At 40.7% G+C, this 22097-nt stretch overlaps 1 long non-coding RNA gene across 1 annotated transcript; it reads right to left on the bottom strand.

The window, feature by feature from the left end:
* Positions 1 to 9786: 9786 nt before the first annotated feature.
* Positions 9787 to 20516, bottom strand: LOC122221186. Its single transcript, XR_006203125.1, has 4 exons — positions 20428 to 20516; positions 11573 to 11727; positions 10111 to 10228; positions 9787 to 9854 (listed from the first exon to the last, which is right to left on the bottom strand). It is a non-coding gene; the product is annotated as an uncharacterized LOC122221186 (long non-coding RNA).
* Positions 20517 to 22097: the final 1581 nt, after the last annotated feature.

Below are 22097 nucleotides of genomic sequence, written 5' to 3' on the forward strand. Positions count from 1 at the left end.
CATTCCTAGCTCAATCCAAAATTGTATTCAATTTTTAAAAAGATAAAGAAAGAAAAGAACAAGAGTGGCTTTTTTATTTCTGTCATTAACTGTGGTAAAGGGATGGTTTTTCAGCCCCTGGATAGCTAAGGGCACTTCATAATAGAATCCAGCGCCTTTCACCCCTAAATCACTGATTTGAATCCAACCAGGTCACTATTGACAGAATGTTATTACCTCTAGGTGTTGTCTGGTGGCCCATGTGGAATGAGTTGATGGTCTCTGTCCTGTTCCATATGGACAGTTGCCCACATCACCTTGTTGTCAGTTTCAAACGAGAAGCCAAGGAGTTAATGGATATGGAGCCCAAGCCCCCCTCTCACTGCAAGGTGGTGACCTCCAGGTCGGAGTGGAGGGCACTGAGTGCGACATGTGAAGCTGGGCCCTGATCTCCCTCATCACTTTCCGGGACATCAACCTATCTCATTTTTCCACAATTGCCTTTGCAAGGCACAAAGAATAAAAACACATGGCTGGTATTTTATCCAGAATTTGTTTCCATTTTTCCTGGCATGGGAGGCTTCCAGTGATGAATGACACTTACATTAACTTTCAGGTCACCATCCTAAGTAGAAAAACAGAAAATTTGTAACACCAAAGCAAAGCCATATGAATGTTAATTTTGCAAATCAAATGCCATTGGATTATTATTGCTCTGGTGTAATACATTTTGCTGCAGAATAGGTCATATGAATTCAACCAGAGCCATCAGCACAATACTGGGATTTCCATTCAAGAGAACAAAACACACATGTTGAGAAAGAGTGGCCATCTATACTCCATACTCTATGACTATATATATTCCCACCTAGATGAAACTTTAGGGAACATGTCCTCCAACCCTTCCCCCCTTTTGTTCAATGAGAAAACTGATGCCCACATAAGAAAAATGTCTTGTTCAAGATCACACAGTAGAAAAATAACATGACTAAGACTGATGAGGAAGTTCCGGACTTGTACCCCCAGTGCTCCTTCACAGAGGCATTTCATTTCATTTCATTTCATTTCGCACAAGTTTATTGAGCACTTCCTATGAACCAGGCACTATACTGGATGCAGTGGTAGTGGTAACAGTAGTGGTGGTGATAGAAGTTGGAGACAGGAATAAGAGAAATAAACAGAAACTCTCTCAACTCAGTAGTGAACACAGAGCCTGGCATTGTGAGATGTCATTAACAAGAATGGGAATATGAAGTAAAGTTTACACATAAGGGCTATTTTCTTTTAGGTTTTGCCAAAAAGATCCTGCGACAAAGATTTAAGTAAAAGCAGTTTATTTGGAAGGCGATGCCAGGAAGCAGTGGTAGAGGAGAGAGGAAGGAAGAGAATGACAGTGAGCAGGATGCTGCTGGGGGCAGTGGGGTTCCATCCCACCAGGGACTCACATCACTTGATGGTGAGAACATGCCCTGGGGATGACCTACTAAGAGGTGACGAAGCTAGGGGATCTATCCACCTACTCCCATCCATCACTGATTAACAGCTACATAAGCTTCCCCAGCACCTCTGGCCTGACTGTGTGGCAGTGAAGCATAAGCACACTCCTACAGCCACAAATGACCCTCAGATAGAGAGGGTCACAGATGATGGCAGCAGGAAACCATGAGCCTTTCCAGAAACTGTGAGTGTAGGAGTATGAGTGGACACCAAAAGCTTCTATAATTAAGAGTTTATGATCTTGTTAAGAATACATCTAACATTTAGAAGACAGCCCATAATACAGAACAAAGACGGCAGGTTCATTAAAGAAATACAACACAGGAAGTGACTACTGTGTGTGCTAGATACAGGGGCAGGTACAGAAGTAGGTACTGCTCCCCATGACATATGACCTAGCTCTCAGCACTTTCTCTCCCCTCCTTCCCATTCACAATAGGCAACTCAACATGTTCCACCCTCCACCTCTACTGTCTCCTCCATAATGACTCTGTAGAATTTCCTCCTTCTAAAGCCTAGCCCTGGACCTTAACGCTTCCCTTCCAAATCCCACAAAGAAGCCCCTCCATCTTATTGTCTCACCCTTGGAATCCCCAGAAGTGAGTTTCTCCCTCAGATCCCATCCTCCAAGTACCTTTTTATTTTTCCATCTCCTCCCCCCATATCATGATAATAAATTGGAATTTGTTTCTGAGTAACAGCAGACAACAGTTGCTCAAGAGATTCAGTGAATAAATAAATCACCACATTATGAAGTCAAGCTGCCAGAAGTCCTCATAGGATAACAGGCCAGACACTGAACTGAGAATTTCATAGCAACTTTCATCCAATTCCTGAAAAAAATTAGACAGACCTCACAGCCCTCAGAAATCAACCAAGTTCCAGTGATGTTTGCTATTAAAACTAGAGAAAAAGCCCCTTGGAATTCTTCCTTCCAAGCACTGTGCAATTCCCAGAACCTTCTCCTGGCTCCACTTTCCCTCAAAGAAACTATCTCAGTAATGTATACAGGTTAGCAAGATTGCTTAATTGCACAGTTACAGACATTGAAATAAGGTTCAAGGAGGGAAATCTGTCTCAGAAGGTGTCAGGGAAAATGAGGAATTGTCTTCCATTTCCCTCTTGGGCAAACCATAAGGATTTTGGAGGGGAAAGGTCATGTAGAAATGGTTATAAGATATTTTAATTATCTTTTCTGTTGGAGGGGAAGGGGCTATGTAATAGTTAAGAAATGCCTATTTTGAGGGGCACCTGGGTGGCTCAATTGGTTAAGTGACTCGGGTTATGATCTCACGGTTCGTGGGTTCGAACCCCACATCGGGTTCTGTGCTGACAGCTCAGAGCCTGGAGCCTGCTTCGGATTCTGTGTCTCCCTCTCTCTGCACCTCCCCTGCTCGTGCTCTGTCTCTCTCTGACTCTTGAAAAATAAATAAATGTTAATAAAGAAGAAGTGCCTATTTTGAATGAGGTGATATGTCAGGTACTTTATGTTTTCTCTTTTGATCCTAATAAAATCTTATGAATAATAACAATAATAAATGGCAATGTTTATTGAGGCAATATTCTGGGCATTATACTAATGACTTGATATATTATCTTGCTCAATCCTCACCTATGAGATAGGTACAATTATTATCATCATTTTACTCATACATAAACTGAGGCTTTGAAATGTTCTATAATCTACCCAAAATCATGAAGCTTGAAACCACTGGATCAAGGATCCACATACTAGTTGTCTGACTGTATCAGCCATTCTGTTTCTGCTATACCACTCTGTCATGGTCTTCCACCCAGGAACCTTCCTTATATTGTGGCTTCAATGTCATGATGTAAGGGAATATATGGGTAGAATTTCAGGGATGTCAACTTCAAACATTTTGGAACATATATCTCAAAGATCTTGTTCCTATATTAATCCACAGATTTGGCCTCCATGAACACCCCAGGCTTTGAGACTGAACACACAGGAGGGTCATTTCTTGTCTTCACTGGCACTTTAGCCACCTCACTAGGGCCAAGAATCACTGAGAGGAAATAATTTCCTTCACTTCTGCAAAACAGGCTTAGGTCTGCAGAATAAGGAATGGCTTTGTGCTTAGCTCCCAAACACTGGGCCCAAGTCAGCAGGGCCTGGGACATAAGAGCAGCATCATAAGACCCAACATGCACATCCATCCCAGAAAAGACAGACTCATCTAAGGAATAGATGGCTGAGTCTGATTTGTGTTGACCTCTGATAAAGCCCTGATTCTAACTGGCAGAGTCCACAAATGCCATAGGTAAGAAGGTAGCAAACAACTTAGGAAAAAACAATCCAAAAAAAAGCATTGTTGGGTCAAAAATTCAAAAACAAAACTTGCTGGTTCCTTACTCATCTCATGGCCTCAACCATGGCAGGCATCAGCAGCTCACAACTCTTCTCACAACCATTCTCTGGTTTGTGACCCCAAGTTATAATGTGGCTGGATTCCCAAGGGCCTCAAGAAGTAATTAAGAACTTGCATTTCCAGGACTACTGGGTGGCTCAGTCAACTAAGTGTCCTACTCTTGACTTCGGCTCAGGTCATGATCTCACGGTTTGTTAGATTGAGCCTCTCTGTTGACACATGCCGCCTGCTTGGGACCCTCTCTCTTTCCTTCTCTCTCAAAATAAATAAACAAACTTTTAAAAAAAAAAAGAATTTGCATTTTCTAGGGACACAGAATTGTTAAGAGTAAGGGTTTCCAGAGCAGCCTATGAAAGCCACCTTAACCTACGAGGTTATTATGCTTCCATTTGAGATAATAAGAACATGCCTTCCACTGACCCCTCCAGAAGAGATGTGAGAAGCTGCAGAAGCAGGGAAGCGGGATGGGACTTAAGCACTGTGGTCAGGAGCCCTATGGGATACCACCCCATGGAAATTCCACCCTGGACTGAGGATTCACCAACGGGTCCATCAGCAGCACCTCCTGCAAGAGAAGGCACTGAAAGCAGAGAAAAGTGTGGGACCAACTGCTCTGGCACATGGTAAGCAAGCCCCTGAGGGGCCACAGGAAGAGTTCTGAACGGGGAAGCAAACAAGGGCAGCTGGGTGACTTCAGCTCTCATCCACAAATTATGGGCTATGACTAGTTTCTCACCCACAGGTTATTGTGAGGATTCAATGAGAGAGACTGAAATTGGCACAGTGTGTGACATTTAGTACATATCAAGCATGTGTTTACTAAGAACCTACTTTCACTGTAAAAGGAAAACTTTATATCACAATCATAATACTTCAGATATGTACAGTATTTCTCATTTCACAAAACAGTTTGAATATATGAACTCCAATCCTTACAACAGCCTTATAGATAGGCATTAATATTGTTCTCATTTTGCAAGAGGAAAGAGGATTCAGATGACTCAATGACTTTCCCACAGTCACGTACAGAGAAAGTGGTAGAATGAACTTCGGGCCCAGGGACTGCCAACTCTGCTCTGCAGGAGAGTCAGTCATGACTTCTTGGCTCACTATTCTTGATGACTAGAAACAAAAACATGTGATCTCTCAGCATCAAGCCAGGATAGGGTGGCCAGTCACCATCCTCCTGAGTGGCACAAATCTGTCTTTGGGGCAAAGCAGATATAAGTAAGAGCAATAATGAAGGAGAACAAAGATACCTGCTGGAACCTGGCCTTCTGACATCTATTTTTCATCTAACCCAATCCCCTGCATAGAGGCAGAGATGACTGGCTCTGACACTTTCCTCACTGGCCTCCTATTTGCTCCCAGGGACAACCCAACTCACTATCTGAGCACTCACATATCCCTCTTTCTATTTCCCAGCTAGCTAAAGCTTCAGAAAAGGGGCCACTTGCTAGTCTACACACACACACACACACACACACACACACACACACTTTCTGGAAGTCAGCAAAGCCTGCCAAATTTCTCCCAGAGCAAACTCCTATCTTTACTTGTTCTAGTGTTTTCCCAGTCATGTCACAGGGCAGACAGGGTTGGGGAGGCAGTCAGGGATGAACATTCACTCCACATTATACAGTACAGCCACCACGTCTAGTTGTGCACACATTTTAAAACCAAAGCTCTTTTTTATCTGTTTGACCTTTCTTTTCCCATCAGCCTCTGACCATTACCATGCCTAGCCACACATTTACAGGGGAGGGAAGCAGGAACTCTTTTGTCTGTTTGCTTTGTCAAACTGAAGTCACAAAAAAGTCCATTCAGAACAAAGATGTTCTCTGTACCCTTCACCTGGCACGTGGCCTAGCAAGAAAAAGTGTATTTAATGGTAAGAAAGGAAGCTGAAAGACAGAGCTGAAAGGTATAACCCCCACATGAATGCCACGCCACCTCCCTTTCCAGCCCCTTACCACAGCTGTCCTGTAATGACTGACAACATATACAAAGGGAAAAAGATTATTTCTGGGGCTAAACATTAAAACAAAGGCAGCCCAGAGCTAGTTAATTCTCCGAATGAGACAAACATAAATGGTGGGTGGATGTGCAATAAGGTGTAAAAGAGGAAGTAAGATACATTAGAACCAAGAGTGCATAATGTATTATCAACAGCTCTGTGGCTTTGATGGGCGAAGGCTTTTATACAGACACCGCTGTATTGATAGGTATTTCAACCAGCAGTAAAAAAAAAAAAAAAAGTTCTTGACATTCATCTATAGGGAAAAATATCCATGTACTCTTGGCTATAGGACCAATTAGTCTGTGAAAGCAGCAGGGAGGGGGGACAGAATATAAATGCAGGATGCATCCGCACTTGATTACTCTAATGAAATGTCCATTGATTCCTATAGATTAATGTGAGAAGAACAGCAGCTGCAGAGTGGCTAACACCTCCAGGTCAGCAGCTGTGTTAGGGGGTGGGGGGTGCATGTGCGTGTGTGCACACCCCCATGAGTCTTGTGCTGCAGAGAAAAGAAAAATTAGAAGAGAGGATTGTGTGTGTATGAGTGTGTGTGTGTGTGTGTGTGTGTGTGTGTGTATGTGTGTCTGAGTGAGACTGATTATGCTGGACAGAATCAAGGAAAGGAAGGGCTGGCTCCTTTAGAGATCAAGGAGTGGCTGTGCATGGCTGTGGACAATAGGAATTCAGCTCAGCCACTTTCAGAGACCCAGGCTGAGTGCTCCATTTCCCTTTCCTCTCCTCTCCCCACCCACATTTGACTTTGCTGAGGGGGGAACAGAAAGCTCACAGGTCACCTAGTTTGGTTCAATTAATTTCATACAGCCTTTAACCACCCAGAGCAAATGTGGAGTTCACAGATGGCTCCCCGTCCACTCACTGGTGCCCACCCTCCCCTGCTCCCACCCTAAAGCTGACGTTGGCCTGTCCAAGCCAGTATTATGCCTTGGGTAAATGCGCCAATCAAAGTGATATATTCCCAAGCTCAAAGAACCTGCTTCACCTCGTGTAATTACTGGGCAACTGTTCTGTCCCACTTGGGTCTGGCATCAGCTTAAATTCTTCATTGCCAAATAAACAGCTCTCCCATGACTGCAAGGGCCTCCTTTAAAAAATGTTATCTACCCAACCCTTCAACAGAGGGCCTGGCATCTGCTCAGGGTTTTACCTAAAATCCCTCCTGGTGGTACAAGTACACAAAAATCATTTACATAAAAATTTCAATTAGCTAGTATATCTTTGCTCCACCTGATTCACAACAACTCCTACTTATAGAAAAGGAACTGGCAGAAAAGTCTGGGAACCAGGAAAGCTGCAGGAAAGCATGCAGGCATCCAGCAGCTGCAGAGGTACTCTGAGAAAGAGCAAGTCTGTTGCATCTGCTCCAGAACGGAGAACTCAAAGGTTCCTGGGGACATCCACAGAGATGTCTGCAGAAGAATGAAGACAGGAAAGCTAGTGAGAAGCAGCCAGCCCTGGCAATCTTTTCACACCCAGAGAGGAACTTCTGCTCCAGCAAGAGAATTCAGCACCCAACAATCGGTGAACCCCAGTAAGGTGAACAAGACAGGCAAAGGCAGCATTGGTATTCAAAACCCTTTCTTTCTTACTTCCTCAGAGGACCCTAGTGGCTAATCAGAACATACTGATCACTCTTTGTCTCTGAATCCCTGTTCATTAAAGAACAGCAGGAAAGGGACCCTTCCTGCGGAGTCAAGAAAATGGATGATTGAGACAGAATGCATTAGTAATGCTAGTAGTGAAGTATTTAATGGGGAGAGAGAATTCTGCACAGTTTACTGCAAAAAACACACATTCAAGCATCCATGAATTGGCTCAGCTCATCACCAGTAACTTGGTTCTAGATATGATTAGAGACAAAACCCTAAACTGGAATTTTATGGTACTATACATCTACTGATACTGATATATATATATATATATATATATATATATATATATATATATATATATATCAGCAGTTGCCAAAAATTCTGTGTGCACAAAATATCTGATTGACACATAGATGGCAATTTTAAATGTAAATAGGCCAAAATCTCCTGACTGCTGTCCAGCCAAGGCAAGACTTTCCAGTTTTCCAAGTCTCCTTCACCTGGCGGCACCATACACGTCTGTGTTTTAAGGAGTATAGGCCCAACACTTTTTTTATTGAGAAGCTGCAGAACTCTAACCGGTGGTTCAATAAATTGTATTACATCCCCCTCGCACCGAATGCCCTACACGCTTTGGCTTTCCATGTGTAATTGCAAGCTGTTATTAGCCCTGAGCTGTGTCCGTTACTGGCCACACTCTTGCTGAGCGGTCAATTTTTTCCCCTGCCATTTCCTTTGCTCACACCATGCTGACCACGTTGGCCAGAGGCGGCCCGAGGTTTATAGTGCAGCATTGATTTTTCTTTTCTCTCAATACTGACAGAATCATAGATCCAAGGCAAATAAAGAAATGCATTCTGGGGTGATGAAATGTCTTTCATTCAGGCTGGATTGAATCAAAGCCCATCACAGAAATGCAGGGCTCTGAAATGCTAGGGAAGCTCATGCCTCAAATTGTAGAAGAATAAATTTTATGTTTTCTCCACTCTCCTTCAGATTTGTAAATCACCGGGGACTCAGAGAGTCCAGCCTGTGACCAGCTTGGGCAATGGGGCCACTGTAAACCAAGAACGGCTGTTACCACCTTCATTAATTGGGGCATTGCTTGTAATTCTGCTTGAAGGATAGTCATTTATTAGCTTAAGTAATACCCAGAGTCTTCCAAAGAACTGTCTTACTGTAAAAATATTGACTGAGGCTCAGCCTTTGCTAAGAAATGCAAGATAGCAATTCACACAGACTTGTGAAAATCAAGTACCGAGGGGCAGCAGTGACTGACTGCAATAAATTGAGGAAATCTTCACTCAAACAAATAACTCTAGTTGACATCTGGTGACGTGTAAATATGACCTTCAGTAATTAATTTGGTGATATTCATACCTTGTTTATAGACATTAATCCAAGTTTGATCTTCAGCACACACAAGAGTACTTGTTCACAGAGACAGTAGGATATTCAATGGAAAAACTCTTGGAGTGGGCAGTCAAGAGATCTGGATTTTTATTCTCACTCTCCCAACAGCAACAAATCGTTAGCCCTGAACACAGTACTACACCGTACTTGGTCTTGCTCCCCTAGCTGCAAAATGTAGATGCTAATACCTACCATGGTTCAGATGGTTCAGTGGGATGATGCACATGAAGTATCTGGCACAGAGCCTGGAGTATGTCATTCCTTTGTGTAACATAAGTGACTGGCACCCAGGTATGGTGCACTTCAGGTATGTGGAGGCACCCAGGTAGGCACTAAGGAATAGCAGTAATCAAACAGCTGGCTCCTGCCCTTGAGGAGACGATAGACTGGTGCATATCACACAAGTAGCAAATGCTCAGATGACTGCTATATTCCAATTATTATCATTATTTGTGGTAATATGTTTTAGCAATGGAGGGGTTGGACTGCATGAATAGGTCCTTTCTCTAATCTGTGATCATTTATAACTATCTGTGTGTCTATGTTTGTAGGTATATCTGACCATATGTTAAATTATTATGTAGTAGAGGTTTGCACTTAAGCAGACTATCTGCCAAAGGGCTCATTTTCTGCATCCAGGTTTGGGACCATTTAAAATTCATGTGTATATTTATTTGTTTTCAACTTGGCCTAATTCCTCCCAAAACTGAAACACTGTATCACTTCACATGGAAAATTAAGCCCCCTGGAATGAATAAAAACTAATTCACATTGTTCTGTGATACATCAAATCTAGGTCACCAAAACCTGAAATTATTATAGGTACAGCCAATAAGTTTAATGTATAAGTACATGGAGATACCAAGTTATGCAAGGATATCTCTTTGATTTCTGGTGATCTTAGAGATGAGACACCTCTCCACCTCCATGACATTTAAGTTTCTGGAAAAGAGAAACCTCTTTGTTATTTTTCATCCATCCCGGGTATTTGGCACATAACAAGTACTTAATAAATGTTGGTCAACCAATCTGTACCCCAATCAGACAGACAAACAGTTCTGCCCCAGTCCTTCTACGAAAAAACTGCAAAGGCATCTGTTTTCCTTTATAAAGGACCATAGCTAAGAGTTAGGTAGTCATGGCACACTGGTCTACAGTGCTCAAGGGTATCCATAATTTGAAATTCAAAGGCTCTTACCTGAACCCAGGAAAAACCTCTATAGTTCCCTGAACTTTGGAAGACATGAATGCAGAAACCCATGAAAGAGAAGTAACTCCACAAGTCAGAAATGCCTGGTATCTTCTCCCTGTACTAACTGGGAGTGGAAAAGGAAATAAGGCTTTTCATCTTGCTTCTCACTGATCCTCTGTCTCAAACTGTCCCCTAGGAAGGATGGCCTTTTCATTTTGTTTCTTTGATTTTTTTTAATCCCAAGAGAATTCTTCTTTCAATGTTTATTGACACTTCAGTGAGTTTTGAATGGCTCTTACCATTTTTCTGCATTTGGGCAGTGACAAGTCATCCTTCTGAACATCTGTTTGACTTTAGGCATATGACATAATTCCAATGGCTGAACCAGAATTAAAAGCTTAAATGGCAATATTTATAAAATGCTAATATGTATAAAATGCACTCCTGCTGTTTTTCAGAAAAGGGTCTAATCAATTTGCAAAAGCCATTACTCACACAAGAAACATATGTCAATTTAGATTGTTCTTAATTCCAGAGTCTACTATTCTTAGGTAATTTATGTAAAATGGGTATTAAAATTACCTGGAGCAGTAAAAAACAGCCTGCTCAATTCTACCTCTGGCCCTGAGGAATGTGCACTCAACAAGCATTTTCTAAGCATCCACAATATAACAGGGCTAGGATCTTTGCCTTCCTGAAGACCTCAGAAACAAATGCAAGCAAACGGTCAAGATTTAGCCAACAGAGGCCATGGTAGAGGATGTGCCTAGTGCTAAAGAATGGGGCTAGAGGATGGTGTGCACTTGAGGTAAGAGGCATAGGTCAGAAAAGCTTTCTGGGCTAGGCATTTCTGGGCTGAGTTTTAAAGGAAGCAGAAGACTAAAGGCAAAGGAAATTGAAGCAAAGAAAGGAGCCTATACAAAGGGCCCTGGGAGTGCTGGAAATTTGTTTCTGTATTTCCAAAGGGGCATTCTCTTGTGTTCACTCTCTGCATTGTCCTTGAGCTATTCAAAGGAACATTCAAAAATGTTACAGCGCTGAGAAGGGGAACCTTCCAGGCCTGAAAAGAGGGAGAGTGGTGAAAGAAAAGGCCATCCACCTTGTAAGCAGCATGAAGCTGTGAGTAGTTCTCTCCAACACTCTGCACATGGGGAATCACCTACCTACATACCAGAATCTCAGATTTATAAACCCCTATAAGTTTTCCACCCAGATTCATTCTAGTTCATCAGGCTCTTAGGATTTTGACCATGGCCTAATGGGGTATCTAGAAAGACAAGATGCATCAGTGACTACTCAGTGTGACCTAGTCTCGAGGTTGGTATAGCAGAACTCAGTCTGTGCCTCAGTGAGAAGGAATGGGAGATGAGGCAGAGGGAGATAAAGTCCACTCTAGTAAGGAGAAAAAGACAGAGCCACAGTTAGCCTGAGGCCAGGAGAACAAAGAAAATTCACCCTGAAAACTCACCCAGTCCACTCCCAGGAGGCAGTCTGACAGGGCACGTTTATCATTCACCTTAATTCAAATCAATTCTGATTTGCAGGAACATCAGCTGTTTGAAGAGATAGGTGACTTCGCCAATACATTCTTGCTTATCTTTCTCACCGACTAAATTAGTAAATCTAACAACAACAACAACAACAAAACTTTAGGGATTTGGTAAGGAAAAATGTTTGAATGAAGTCATATAGATCAAAAAAGTTTGATTGAAATGCTCATTGTTTATTTATATGTGTGTACAGCCACACAGATATAGCATTTTCTGACTTTATAGGAAACTTCAAGTTATTCAGAGAATGAATCAAGCCAGACATATTAGGTACTAAAATGTGATACACTAAAAGTGAGGAAAGGATTATTGTTAATATTACTACCACAAATATTTCACAGCAAGATAGATACAAATTTTTAATTTTACAGTATTATTCTTGTACTGGTGGCTTTTAGAAAACTTCAGAGGTAAGAATTGCCCAGATGCTACCCAGCGTCTATAAGGGCAAACACATCCAGGTTTGGGTGGATTTTATATGAATCTCCCTAAGATCTAAGGAACCATTTTTAAAAAGAGCATCTGATACTTTCCTCTGGAATTGAGAATTCCACATAGAGGTGAAACCAAGCCTTGAGGGGCAGACCAATACAGAAATAATGCTTTCATTGCTACATCCCAAACACCTAGAACGGTGCCTGGCACATCAGACCTACTCAATAAACACCTGTTGAGTGAATCAGTGAATGAATGAATGAATGAATGAATGAAAGCCTATTTCTGACAAACTCATGCATCACCATCATAGTGCACTGGACAGTGCCTTCCAGACCCATGTGATGTTTCCTATGCCAAGAATACCCTTTTTCCCAGATTTCCACCTGGCTGGCTCCTCATCATTGAGGTTTTTGCCAGCGATTACCTCCTCAGAGTGGCCCTCCCTGACCACAACATTAGGGGGGGAAAAACTGTCCCACTAGAAGTTACCAGCTATCTCCTTCTCCTATATTATCTTCTTCAGAGAAATTATTACTCTCATAAAAGACATTACTATAATGAATTGTTTTTCTATGGCTGCTGTAACAAATTACCACAACCTCAGTGGCTTAAAACAACATAAATTTATTATCTTACAGTTCTGTAGTTCAGAAGTCCAACATGGGCCTCACTGGCTAAAATCAAGATGTTAGCAGGGCTGCCTTCCTTTCTGGAGATTCTAGAGGAGAAATCTGTTTCCTTACCTTTTTCAACTTCTAAAGCCCACTTAACATTCCTTGAAACATGGCCCCTTCCTCCAACTTCAAAGCCAGTCACAACTGCATCTCTCTGACCATTCTTTCTTCGTCCCACCTCCTGACCACAGCCAGGAAATACTTTCTACTTTTAAGAACCTCTGTGATTAGATTGGGCCCACATGAATAATATGTGATAGTCTCCCCATCTCAAGGTCCTTAACTTAATCACATTTGTAAAGTCTCTTCTTCTATGTAAGGCAACATATTTACAGGTTCCTAGAATTAGGATGTGGACATCTTTGGGGAGTCATTATTCTGCATACTACATATGGCAGCCTTTTATTTTTTGTTTACTACCTGATTCCCACAGGCTTTAAGGTCCATGACAGCCAGGGCTTTGTCTCATTTGCTACTGTATCTGCAGCACCTAGAACAGTGCCCCACACATGTTGAGCACTTGGTATGTATTTCTGCATTAAGTGAATATCCCTCTGCATGTGCAATAAATTGTTTGTTCTGATGTTTCGCTGCCCCATAGTCTTCATCCCACTATGAAGTACTTATGATCCACCTAAATCATCCTCTATATACTTGTAATAATGCATAATTACTCAGAATTCTCGAAGAGCTAAAATAAGGCTAGAGCATTTTTGTTCCTTTTTTGGTGTCTCACATCCACTTATTCAGTCTCAATAAAAAAGCAATTGTAGAATTTATTAGAATTAACTTTACCAGCATCCCTCTTCCTATAGCAATTTCTTGCTATCTAAATGAGAATGTTTTAAGCAATCATGTAAACATTATGGAAGATACAAAGACTTAGATTTATAACCTTTTCTTTCCAAACAAGTACTTTATGGCAGTTTGTCCAAAAGGAGATGGATTAATAAACTGCAATGCTTCTAACTCACCAAGGGCAATGTGGTATTGTTTAAAGGATATCAGTGTCAAAGATACTGATATCTTTGGTTTGAGTCCTAGCTCTACCATTTTCTAATTGTGTACTTCTGGACAATCTCCTTAATCACTAGCCTCAGCTTTCTCATCCACAAAAATGGGGCAAATAGTACCTCTCAGAGTGTGCTGTCATCAGGAACTAGATAAGAAGATATATACCAAACACATATGTGGTACCAACCAGGCCCTCAGTAAGTATCAATTCCTTTTCTCTCTTCCTTACTGATCTCATACTCCAAAAGTTTGGTGGATGGGAGAAAGGAAGCTGTGAGAACAAGCAGAAGAGGGAACAAAGACAGTTGGACAAAAGCAAGGAAGGAAAGCCTGCTGGCAGCAAGTTCTATTCCATCTGAAACAGCAACCTGTTTCAGATGGAAAAGGAAAAAAAAAAAAAAAAATCACCTGGATCTAAATACCTGAGTTTTTTCTCAATGTAGTATGGGAGAGGAGGGCTTCAGCCCGGCATTCAAGTCTACCATCAGCTAATCTTCCCTAATTCCATCAAAAATGATGCACTTACATTCTCTCTGCAAAGAGAATTCAGGGGGCGCCTGGGTGGCTCAGTCAGTTAAGCGACCGATTTCAGCTCAGGTCATGCTCTTGCAGTCTGTGGGTTCAAGCTCTACATCAGGCTCTGTGCTGGCAGCTCAGAGCCTACAGCCTGCTTCATATTCTGTCTGTCTGTCTGTCTCTCTCTCTCTCTCCCTCTCTGCCCCTTCCCCGCTCATGCTCTGTCTCTCTCAAAAATAAACAAACATTTAAAAAGTTTTAAAAAAAGAGAATTCAGGACAATTTTCCATTAAAACAAATGAAGCATTGAAGTAATTCAATGTTTGTTGAAAGATTAATTGGATGACAGTCCACAAGGATTGTTATCCCACCCTGTCCAACTAGAAAATAAATGTTTTGGCAATAGCTGAAGCATCTGCCTTCCAAGTACATTATAAAGTCTTCATTCATTTTTAAGAGAAAAGGAAATAAGATGAACTATTACTTTGGTGTGACTCCTCCCCTATCATTTGTGATATCTGCCCCACCTGGAATGTCCTACTACTCTTCCCTATCCCAATCCCATCTTTCAAGGCCTAGCTCAAATTCTTCTATTAAACTTTTCCAGACCACCCCCAGCCCTAAATGTCCTTTTCACTCCACAATTCTTTAGCATTTACTATCTCTACTGCTGATTTCCAAACCTGGCTGGTTTGGAAATCAAGCCCCACGTTGGGTTCTGTGCTGACAGTGTGGAGCCTGCTTAGGATTCTCTCTCTCCCTCTCTCTCTGCCCCTCCCCTGTTTGCTCTCTCTCTCTCTCTCTCAAAATAAATATTTTTTTTTAAAAAGGATAGGCTAAAGTATGCTACAATAACAAACACTACAACACGTTAATGGTTTAACATAATAAAGTTTTACTTATTGCTAATACAAAGCCCCCTGCAGGTCTGGATAATTTTCAGTGCTCTTTGTTCCTAGCAGGAACTCAGAGATCCAGGCTAATGAAACCTGCATCATTCTACACCTGAACTGTCCAGAATAACTGGCCTCCTTAATTGGTATAGCAGTAGAAGAGAATGCTGGAGGCTCTAGCACTGGCAATTAAGTGCTTTAACCCAAAAGTGATGTATGTAACTTCCACTCTCAACCCACTGGCCAGAATTAGTTATACGGTGCAACCAACCAGAAGAGGCTAAGGAAGTGTAATCATCCCAAATGGCAAGAAGGAGAAAACAAGATATGGATGAGTCTCTTGCACACCTAAAATCTTTTTTAAAAATAGAGTTTCAGGAATCACATCCAAATCAAATCCAAAACTCTGGGAGTGGGTCACAAAAACCTGTCTTTAAGACCCCACTTTAAGAATCCTTCATTCCTATCACTTATTTTATCTGCCATTCATTTGTCAGTATTTTATTTTTTCATGTTCATATATGCAAGGTCCTTGAAAACAAAGACTACATCTTTGTGTAATTCAGACAATTTTTATTAGTCATGGTGACCAAAACTGAATGTGTCTGACATTTTAAAAATATGGGTACTTGGGGCACCTGGGTGGTCAGTAGGTTGAGCCTATGACTCTTGGTTTCGGCTCTGGTCACAATCCCCAGGGTTGTAGGACTGATCCCCACATAGGGCTCCATGCTGATCCTGGACCCTGCTTAAGTTTCTCTCTCTCTCCCTCTGCCCCTCTTCCCCACTCACTCTCTGTCTCTCTCTAAAAAAAAATGATAATAGTAGTAGTAGTAGTAGTAATAATAATAATAATAATAGCAATAATCAACATGGGTACTTACCACATTTCTGCCACTAGGTAAGTCACTGTTAAAAACTAATGTTATATTTAATTGATGTATAATTCACATACTATACAATTCATGTTTAAAGTGTATAATTTGATAGCTTTTAGCATATTTTCAAGGTTGTACATCAACCCAGGATCCATGGAATGTACAACCATCACCACTACCTCATTCCAGAACATTTTCATCACCCCAAAAAGAAACCTCATACCTGTTAGCAGTCATTCCCAACTCCCAGCCCCATCCCAGACCCTGGAAATCACTAATCTACTTTATGTCTCTATATATTTCTTATTCATATTTCATAAAAATGGAATCATGCAATGTATGGCTTTCTGTGTCTACATTCTTTCACTTAGGATGATGTTTTCTAAGCTCATCCTTGTTGAAGTTTGTATCAGTAACTCATTCCTTTTTATTACTAAATATTATTCCACTGTACCAACAGACTACATTTTATTTATCCACTCACTCATTAAGGGTCATTGGGATTGTTTCCACTTTTAAGCTATTACTTATAAAGCTGCTATGAACACACATGTACAGGTTTTTATGTGAACATACATTTTCAATTCTCTTGGATATATCCCTAGAAGTGGAATTGCTGGGTCATACGACAACTCTATATTTAACAGAACTTTGTTACATTTATTTATCTTTAAAACATGAAGAGTAGTCTCCTACCGTGTGAATTCCAGAGGATGTTATAAGGATCAAATATAAAAGTATTTTGTAAAAACTAAAATACCAATAAGTTCTAGACGTTATTATCATACTTCAAAAGCACTATGCACAACATCTTATACATAGTAGATGCTCCATAAAGATGTATAGGCCAAGTGATTTGTGTAATTAACAAATAAGGAGAAAAAAATAGGTCATTAAGTGGTATATTAAATCCTGAGTATTGTACCAAACTAGCAGAAACAAGTTACTCAGGGACTACCATGAGTCTGCATTTAATATATTTTCCAGAAGCAGTACAAAGTCTGTGTTCTTGAAATAAAATAAAATTGACCTGATGTCTTTAAAGGGTTTCCATACTAGCAATCTATTTCTTTAGACAGGCTGTGGCATGAACTGCTTGCGCATGCAACAGTGATGTCCACTAGGGACATGTGATATTTGGGAAAGCTGTTCTACCCTCAGCTCCTTTGAAGAAGAGTTCTGCCAAGTCTCATTGTTTTTCAGGAGTTAAATGTGGAGTCACACCCCTCCCCAACTACTCTAAAGAGGAAGCAGAATTTTTTCAATAAACTGCAAATTGGCATCCATTCATAGGAGACACGTCACTACCATTTCGGCAGTGTGTGCATTCAGGTGTTCTGTCTGAATTGAGACTTTTAGGCACTAATAATAATTAACTACTTTCTTAGCAATGAAAAAAGTCTTAAATGCCTATTTACTTAATGGTCCCCTAGGGTGTCTTTGTTTTGAATGGGATAAAAAAAAAAATCTTAGCTGCAAAATAAGCAGGTGATTCTAATCAATAAAGCCAGAGGACTATATTGATTACAAGAACTCCATTCTTTAGTCATTAACCCTGTGAATTCTCTACACAAGCAGGGTAGGACTACTTCTACCCAATAGAACATAGAAAGGCTCACTGAGAAACTGGAATCTCATTTCATGTCTTCCTCTTAGCCTACAGGGCCGATTTAGGTAGTCCATTCCACAGGCTGCACAGTGGGAAGAGGACTCTTGTGGCCCTCTGTAAGTAGGGTGTGTGCTTGTAAGTGTTCAGGGTTTTATTTTCTCACTGGTAGTAATGGATTTGTTGACAAAGCAGTAAGCCTAGCCTGGAAATTTCTTCTGCAGGGGCAGAATATTTCCTCCACTTTTGGTGATTGTCAACATTTCTGCATTTCAAAGAGAGCATAGAGATAAGACATAGCATTGATTTTATTAGTGAGAAACAGCAGCTAATGTGATCCATGGAATGTACAACAGGCTAAATCAGGCTATATTCTCCAATCTGGTTTGAGTTGCAAAGCTTAGGTTCATTGGTATATGTTATAACTGAACTGAGCATAGTTGCCAATCATTGATTTTCTCTGAAGTCCCACAGCACCTCGTAACAAGGAATGACACACTATATACATACTCCAGCAAGATTCAGGGGCTGTGGGTTCAAGTCCTGACCTTCCCACTAAAGAAGCCAAGTTATTTTATCCTTCAGGACCTATTTCTACACCTAATGATGGATTTGGACCAGATCTGTGCTTTACAAGTTTTAATGGGAATATGAATCACTTGGGGATGTGGTTAAAACGCAGATTCTGATTCAGTGGTTCCAAAATAGTACTCAAGATTCTACCCTGGTGAAGCTGAAGTTTCATGGACACACTTTGAGAATTAGACACTCTATGACATCTGAGGTTACTATGCTCTATGAACTATTGATTTCCAATGGCGTCAATATGTTTCTACCTTGTGCTATGGGTATTTACGTAAATTCCTAATTAAACTTCAAGCTCTGTGATAGTGGAAGGTTTCTTGAATTCTGTGTTTTCTCTGTATACCCTTGGCTGCACAGTATTGGGCACAGAATAGCTGTCCAATAAATATTTGCTAATAAATTAATGAATAAGAAAATTTTATCTATTTAGAATCAGGAAGCTGGGGGTCACCTGGGTGGCTCAGTCGGTTAAGTATCTGACTTCAGCTCAGGTAATGATCTCACAGTTTGTGAGTTAGAGCCCTACATCAGGCTCTGTGCTGACAGCTCAGAGCCTGGGGCCTGCTTCAGATTCCGTGTCTCCCTCTCCCTCTGCCCCTCCCCAACTCACGCTCTCTCTCTCTGTCTCTCAAAAAAAAAAAAAATAATAATAATAATAATAATAATAAAGAATCAGTTAGCTGGAAGGATGGTTGGAGACAATCCACTGTAACACTCTCATTTTATCCATAAATCAAAGACCCAAATTACTCAGGACCTCATAGTCAGTTTATGACATGGTCACAAATAATCCTCAACCTCCATCTCCCCAAATCTACACTCACACAGCACCATACACCTCCTGATCCTCATGCAGTCATATTTCACTAAGGGTTAATCCAGAGACTATGAAAACATTGAAATCTAGTTGAACTATAATATGTAAATCTATCTTGCTTCTACCCAAAAGAAGGTAACAGAGAGGTGTAGGGAGGAAGACGAGATCAGGAAATGAATTTGGTAGGAAGCTATTTATGCTCTCAGTTCCCTCCTATTTTAAAAGACAGTGTTTGAAGGAAGAGTCTAGAGAATATTTAGCTTGACAGATTCAGATCACAATAAATTAGCTTCTGGATATGACCAAATTACCAAACTGGTACCATGTAGCCTCAGCAGACTGACAATTTTCCTTCCATCCATGGTTTATTCCCTTTCCTCTCAGGTACATGAGCATGGGACTCACTGACTTTTTGATAAAGGAAATGTGCTAAATTCCCATGCTACAGTGTACAAAAAATTACTGCTGTGGTGAAAATTATAGTAACTATTACTCATTGAATAAAATTTACAAAAATATGGGATGTACGAAAGGGAGCTCATGTTAAGATTAGAGCCATAAGTAAGGAAAAATCTTAACAACTTGTTCTGCCTACAGAGAAAGGGCATTGCTGGCAGGGTTTTAAGCATGGGAACATCATGCTTAAATCTGAGTTCTCCAGAGAGAACTCCAGCAGAATGGATAGAAGGGAAACAAGGCAGGAGGCTGTGAGCTTAAATAGGAAACTGCTGCAGAAAATCTGCCAAGACACATGAGAATATGAGCTCAGATATTGCTAGCTTGGATAGAAAGACAGGAATTTCACAAAAGATTTGAGGTTATCCCCTGTGAAAACATAGGAACATATTATGGGTGGGGAGGGTAAGATTAGAAAAATCCAGACCAGAAATAGAATATACATGAGATTGGGAAGCAAAGTCAAAGATGGAGTGTAAACCATAAAGTTCTAGATAGCTGTTACAGGCTGAAACCCAAATCTGGCTTTGAGTATCCTGAAAACCAACAGGAAAATAGGGTAAGGCATGGGTGGTTTTTATTGTCCAAATAGACCAAAAATATAAAATACCTTAAAAAACAAAACAAAACAAAACAAACAGCTCTTTAAACGAAACAGAGCCCTTCTAATCACTCAGTAAGAAGAAAAACAAATTTCACATGACATTTCATATAGAAGGTAGCACAGGATACAGTCACATGTTCTCAGGAGTATCCTAAGTATAAGTGTAGAAGTGATTTAATCAGGGTATTTCTATAGAGGGCCTCAATGAAATACATAATAAGCATAGAGAGACCTCATCAAGGCAATGGTACATCAATAGTTAACAAGGAAAAGAATAATCCAAATGACTCACCTCCAGATCTTAACTAAGTGGCTGCCATTTCTTGGTTATAGCTTCCGCTCAAATTCCTGACAATGACTCTGAGAGATTTTTTGTTGTTTTGTTTGTTGCTGTTCTCTAACTACTTGACAACGGACCATTATGATAACGCCAATTGCTATAACCTATTTTGCCCTCATAATTGGTCCACTTCTAGGAGGTAGTGGGCATTTACCTATCTTAGCTTTAAACAGGGATTGGCCTGGTTTAAGGCAACACAGGAACATTTATCAGGTCTATTTCAAGGCATCTGTGGTCTTTTTTATATTTTGAAAAGCAGATGTGATATCCAAGTCCCTGTATGTCAAGGCTGCCTTGGTTCTGTTTTCTCAGGAGTCTCCAGAGAAGTTACCTTTTAAATCCCCAATAGGGATTAATTAATCTATCACAGACCCTTAAAATCACTTTCTATTTAACTGAAGGAAGAGACAGAGGAGGAGAAGGAGGGGAAGGAAGGAGAAGAAAAGAAAAAAATAGTGGAAAGGAAAAAAAGAAAAAGAAGCAAGAAAGAGGAGCAAAGGAGAGGGAGGAAGAAGATGGACCAGAAGGAGAATAAAAGTTTGCATTTCAAAGGCAACGTCCCCAGGGAAAACCAAGGAACCTTTAAAGTGAGGGTAAGGACAGGCTACTTTTACCAAGGAAAGATGTTTTGCCAAGCTTCCCTGAAAAGGAGAGAATGGGCATCCTTTAGATAGAATCAGCCATAAATGTAACACCACTGATTTCTTTGTGATTTGACCAGTTTCAGCTTACAGATGTGGTTACCCACATGCCCATTTTATCCCTCAACCTGACTCATCTGTCTGCCATCACACAACTTGATGTGAAAATACTGCCTGGGCCTGAGGCTAGCAGGCCATCTGTGAATGGTGGCATCTTGTAAACACTATCAAAGAGTAAACCAATTCACAACTCTGGTGTCTCAGACCTCTCAATCAACTCCACCCACCATCTCAAATAAGTTCATGTCAAAACTTCTTTTTCATTCCTGTATGCCACTGAGAATGTCTTCTTTCCCTAGTACTATATTAGAGATATATAAGATAACCATGAGCCCCCCAAAGGTTGAAGAATTGATGAAGAAAATGATTCATTCCTGTATGCCACTGAGAATGCCTTCTTTCCCTAATACTATATTGCTCCATATGGAGTATCAGAGTTCCTTTACTCAGCCAGTAACAGGTATTAAATGAGGAGAAAAAATTATGTCTGTTGAAACTACAAGAATATGAGGTCAGAATATGAGAAGACAAAGTTTTTGTCGTTTGGCTAACTTCTTAACCCTCAGTGCCTAGAACAACATCCAGTAGTCTGTACACCTTCAGTAAATACATGCTGAATGAGATGAGCAAATATTGGTAATAAGAATATATGCCTCCCTTTGGAGGGTGTTACTTCTATGGAAACATACATGCATGTTTATAAGAACGTTTCTAGAATCATAGAATGTTAGAATTGAAAAAGAACTTGGAGGTCTTGTAATCTAGCCTGAGGTTTACAAAATGTCAATAATAATGATCATAGTAATAGTAATACGAAGAAATTATTATCCCAAATTGCTGTCCTCTCCACTGCCCCACATAGTCCCCAGGCAATTAACAAATCCATGTCCAGATTACTAGCTTGACCAGGAGGTTCATGAA

Source organism: Panthera leo, chromosome B3, assembly GCF_018350215.1.
Source record: "Panthera leo isolate Ple1 chromosome B3, P.leo_Ple1_pat1.1, whole genome shotgun sequence".
NCBI classification, from domain to species: domain Eukaryota; kingdom Metazoa; phylum Chordata; class Mammalia; order Carnivora; family Felidae; genus Panthera; species Panthera leo.